Source organism: Podarcis bocagei (assembly GCF_964188305.1).
Source record: "Podarcis bocagei genome assembly, chromosome: 8".
NCBI lineage: Eukaryota > Metazoa > Chordata > Lepidosauria > Squamata > Lacertidae > Podarcis > Podarcis bocagei.
Window position 1 is genome coordinate 18432522 of NC_138133.1, and position 6044 is coordinate 18438565.

Consider the following 6044-nt stretch of genomic DNA (forward strand, 5'->3'; position numbering starts at 1 on the left):
AACAAAGGAAAAGGAGTCTTCTTACCAGTTAGAAACTTGAATGATCACAGCAGTATTCAGACTGGTGTGTAATTTGTGTGGAATTTGTAAGTTTTTGGAATGCAGATTGGAAGTGAATTATCAAATCATCAATTCTAGCACCTGGGACCCCACAAAACAACAAACAGTGATACCTCGGTTTACGAACAGTCCTGTTTACGAACTATTTGGTTTACAAACTCCACAAAACCGGAAGTACTGTCCCGGTTTACGAACTGTACCTCGGTCTACGAACGGAAGCCGAACGGTGGAAGGGCAGGGAGAAGCCGAACGGAAGGCGCAGGAGGCCTCATTAGGGAAAGTGCACCTCGGTTTAAGAACAGATTTGGTTTAAGAACGGACTTCAGGAATGGATTAAGTTCATAAACCGAGGTACCACTGTAATTTGGCATCTGAACAATTGGCTTTATTAATTGTATTATAATTTGGTATTGTGACAACGAGGCTTTTACTGGGTTACTGTAACTGAAAACTAATAATAAATTATTGCACACACAAAAAAGTTTCCTGTACATAGGTTTTGTTTAGCTTCAGTAAGGAAAAAGGATTAAAGCCATTGATTTTGGGGAGGGGATATGTGGAGTTTTGAAGAGATGTTCCTTCGTTCTCCATGAGAGTAGCACCACAGAGGTGTTCAATGAAAAAAATATGATTCAAATCACAGCATGTTGCCTTCGTATAGAGGATTAAGTGTACAAATGAGGTTAAGACTTACTGGCTCCATTAAAGTCTTTAAGGACACGGGAACGGACTTTGAACTCAGGAGGAAAGTCTATTCCCACTAGAGTTGCCAGGTATGTTCAGCATCAATTAGAAACTGGACTGAAGACTTATCAGAGTGTGTGAGTTCTCATCTAAGCAAGATTTCCACTTTGTCCTTTCCTAATCAAAGTTCTTTTACTCTCTGAACCATCTGCATCTTGCTGGGATTTGAAGCACGACACAATCTCAGTTTCAAAAGTGGCTCTTTGGTTTCTCCCTCCTTGATCTAGTTGTCTGGGCTGTGGCACTTCATACCGCAGGTGTAACAGCTCAAGTGAACAAAAACGTGCTTCCTTGCAAAAAATAAAAAAAATAAAAATCCTGCACATAGGAATCCAGGAGAAAGCGTTCTAGCTTAGCCTTCTTTTTTGGTCATGATTGTTTTCTATGTGTAGGATAGGGATTTAAAAATGCACTCTTTCCCCCTCTTGCCCTGAATTTTTGCCCCACTCAGTTTGCTTTCCACCAAAAACGACACCATGTTTCTCACTGTCCACTGTAGCAGAGTTACATGAACTTATGTCAGTTACATCGTCACTATGTTATTCCACCCCCCCCCTTCATTTCAGTGCAAAGGAAATGCAATGCAAATAAGAAAAAATAAATAAAGAGTAAGTGGTCAACGCTGGCCACTTAGAATGCTAAAATTGTGTTATTAAAATGTGACAGCAGAGGGTGCTGTTGAGCTGTGAGCAATGAAAAAGCGTTACATTTATAACGTTTTACAGATCAATGTAGATCCAGCCAGGTTGCATTTCATGGATAGATTTCTGTTCCAGGTACGGGACAAATATGCAAACACCAATAATTTCCTCTCTTGATTCCTTTTTAATTGCAATTCTTCAACATTCTTAGTATAGGAAAGTTTTTGGGTCGGGGAGATTTTTCGTTCATTGGTGTCGCCTCTAGGTTTTAAACACCCCATATTCATGGCTTAGAGTTGTTGCGTGTCGAGGTCCCCAGGGCCACCCCAATAACTCACACATCACACAGAATTTTTTGTTTAAGGTTTTTGGCATAATTTTGGCCACAACTTTATTAAAATACAAAAATGTGAGTGGTTGCTTAGGCATTGGTTGCAACTATCTGCCCCCACCATGGGGGACAGACTGACATTATGCATGATGCGAAAGTCAGAAAAGGGGAATACACTTGGGGGTAGCGACGGAGCAGGGAACCTGCCCTCAGCCCTCCCCAAATGCAACCAGAAGCTCATTGCTATGGCCCGAGCCCCCTTGACAGAGTGGACAAGCAATAGTTAGCCCCCAATTCCTTTAACGGAATCCCTTGCAGCAGCAGCAGCATTAGAGGGGCAGGCACAGCCAATCCATGCCCCTCAACCAACCAAACCATAATCCAATGCCTAACCGCAAGTTGTGACGATTTGCTACGCAGTAGGCAAATCCAAATGGCCCCAGCCAATCAGCCAGATGACAAAATTCCTCCCGGGCCCCTGCCCCAAGAGCAGACGACCCCATGACAGGCATAGCAAGGTCAAGCGAACAACCCTAATTCTAGGGATGGGGGGGACGGGCAATCCAATGCACGGGTGAAAAGAGGAAGCCCTAGCCTCGTGCAAGGAGTTTTAGCATTTCTGGCTGTCAATCAACAAATGGCAACATTAACTTCTTCCCAAGAACAAGGGAAGCCCCAATCGCATCAGTGGCCAACGATCAATTAGCCCGCCCCCAACTTTGGAGTGTCCTGGCGGCCCCCACTGCAACACGTGCTCTCCATGAAGGAGAACACACTTTGCCAAATACCTTTTATTGTAGCCTTCTTAGACTGCTGGAATTTCTACATATATCGAGCTCTGTCCAAGAAACTTGACTGCTGCTGCTTCATTAATTGCTTTTGATTTCTGGTCACGCCAAGAAGAATTCCAGATCCATTTGCATCGCCTACCACAGTGCTTAACCTGCTGAGTAATTGCAGTATTTTGTCTCTGAGACTTGTCGTGCAAATAGGAGAGAAGCTGGTGTAAAGCAAGCCAGTGTAGATTATGGCCTCCTAAAATTACCGCAGATCTGTACCCTGTTTATCAGCAGACTGCTGCTGCTGCTTTGCCTAAGCCTAGCAGAGGGAGAGCAAACCTTTAAAATTGTATTCTATGCTGGGTTCCCAGGTCATGTGACTGAACTGAATGAGCATAAGTCCTTCTTCTCTGGTCCCACTGCCTTAACTTTATTGGGGGGCGGGGACTTGCATAGGCCTTGGTTCATGCAACTGAGCTGAGAAGAGGAAGTTATCACAGTATATCTTCAACTAAGCTGGGGCTGAGCCTGGCTAAGCCAGGAAGTAGCCAGCTGAGCCAGCAATCCGCTGCCTCCTGAATTGTTCATTCCAGGAGATCTTACCGTAGGATTGTTCCCTCAATTCAAATTCTTGTACCCGAAAAAGGTGGCGTGCTGGAGTGCAATGGGCACACTATGTTGCAAAAAACAAGGTGCTGCTGATTTTGTTTTTAACTTCAAGTATCATTTTGTTTTTTATAATATTTTTTATTAAGTTTTAAATAACAAATTTCAATTCAAACACATCAATCACCTCCTATTTTTTAAAACCAGCAACTGTAGAAATAATTTTTCATTTGTTTATATTGCTAATGTAATTACCTGGACGTAGTTGGGGCTGTTTGGGGAGTGGGGTAGGGGAAAACTGTATTTGATTGCTTGTATTTGATTATAAGTTGTGCTTATATTCAACTAATAAAATATTTTTTTAAAAAAAAATCACCTCCTCCTTTAGGACCCCTTGACTTCCCTCCGCCCCTCCATGGTTACCATTATCAATCCAATTTTTCATCTGCTTATCTTATTTCCTCTAAGTTGTTAAAAGAATAGTGTTGATTCTCTCTCCCCCCCCCCTTTGTACATTACAAGCATTACTCAAATCCTGCCAAAGTTTTTAGTTGTTTACAATGTTCTCTTAAGTACATTATGAATTTCCCCCATTTCTTCTTAAAATTCTTCTCTTCCTGGTTTCTGAATTTCCCCAGCCATTTTCACCATTTTAACATAGTCCATCATCTTCAAGCATCATTTTGAGTACCTCTCTTTTTCTGGCTTCCATTTTTGTAACAAGAACAACACAAATAATCCTGTGTAGGGACAGACCAATAGTATCTATCTAGGTTAGATTGCCGCAACATTTTATATGTGGAGCTTTCTTTGAAAGTGGTTTGGAAACTTCAGCTGGTGCAGAATTTGGTGATCAGGTTCCTCAGATCCAACTGCCCTGACTGCCAGTCAATTTCTAGGCCCAATTCAAATTGCTGGCTTTGACCTATAAATGACTCAGGACCACAAATACCCCAAGGACTGCCGCTCTCCATATGAACCAACCTGGACCCTCCGATCATCATCTGAGGCCGTCCTCTGTGCGCTTCCTTCGCGAGAGGCTGGAGGGTGGCAACACAAAAACATACCTTTCCCATGGTGACTCCCTGCTTGTGAAATGCTCTCCTCTGTAAGACTCACCTGATGCCTTCATTATATATCTTGAGGCACCAGGCAACACCATTCTTCTTTCCCCAGGCCTTTGGCTAATAAAACAATCTATGGTCTTTTAAATTCTTGCACTTTGACGTGCTTTCGAACTGCTAGGTTGGCAGGAGCAGGGACCGAGCAACAGGAGCTCACCCTGTCACGGGGATTCGAACCTCAGAGACCAACTAAGTTTGTTATTGGTATGAGCTTTCATGTGCATGCACACTTCTTCAGATACACTGAAACAGAAGTCACCCGACCCATATATATAGTGAGAGGGTGGGGAGGGGTATTATTCAGAAGGGTGGTGGGAATGGGTGGTTGTCTGATAGGTGTGGTAAGCCAGTTGACAACTGTTAACGACTGCAATTGGTCTTACAGGAAAAAGCAAAGGATGACATGGCCAAAAATAGCTTTATCATGTATAATGAGATAAGAATCCAATGTCTCTATTCAGACCAGGTCTCTCCGTGGCTTTAAGTTTGGTAATAAGTTGTAATTCAGCAACTTCTCTTTCCAGTCTATTTCTGAAATTCTTTTGTAATATCACAGCTACTTTGAGATCTTGTATAGAATGTCCTGGGAGACTGAAGTGTTCTCCTACTGGTTTCTCTGTCTTGTGATTCCTGATGTCAGATTTATGCTAATTTAAACTTTGGTGTAGGGTTTGGCCTGTTTGTCCAATATAGAGAGCTGAAGGGCACTGTTGGCATTTGATAGCATACACAATGTTAGAAGATGAGCAATTAAATCGTCCTGAGATGGTAAGTTTGATGTTGTTGGGCCCAGTGATGGTGTTGTCTGGGTGTATGTGGCAGCAAAGTTGGCATCTGGGTTTATTGCAGGCTCTGGTACCAGTGTCCATGTTAATAAATAACAGTTTAAAGACCAAGAAATGCAGGGTGACATGAGCTTTCAAAGGTAAGAACATACTTCATCAGCTGTATAAAGTGCACATTGAATTTCTTGGCCACATATAGACGTGGGGAGCCAGGGGAAATCTGTTTTATAAGGTGAGATTAAAAGATAGAGATGCATCCTGAGTCCTGGGATACAAGATATGACTTCATCAAGGCCTGTCTAGTCCAATTTTCTGTTTCTGACAGCAGCCAGCCAGATGCCTCTGGAAATCTTCCAAACAGAACAAGATGATGGCATTCCAGGTTGTTTCTCTCCCAGATCTGACAATCAGAAGTAGGGATGGGGAAGAAATCTGGTTCCATTGGCATTTTAACATGAAACTGCCCTATCTGCATTTCTCAAAACAATATATGAACTGCAGCCATAAATTCCCACTTTTCTGAATTTTGCGATGCAGCCCTGTATCCAAATAATATGAAAAACATGTGTATATTAAGAAAAAGTGTGCATTAAAATGCATAGGTTTTAAATGTATACAAATTAGTGTTAAGGGAAATGCCATACAGAGGTGTATATTAGGAGCTCCAACATGGTGACCAGTTGTCATGAGAACTTAAAAAGAAAAGGATAATTCTCACCTGGAAATGTGTAGAACTGAAAATATGAACTATCTTCAGTTGTGAAGATCTGAAAAATAATAAGTGGAGAGAAACTGAAACCAACAGAGTTGTTCACCCCTGTTCAAAAGTATATTGCCTTGGTTCATGAACTCCTACCCTTTTCTAGCTTCTGCTGAAAAAATGACACTGGTTTTCTGGCCATTCAGGAGGAGGTCAGCAAATGGGGGGCCCTGAATCAGCTTCAGCTTTGCAAATATTTTGGTGTATATTAGAT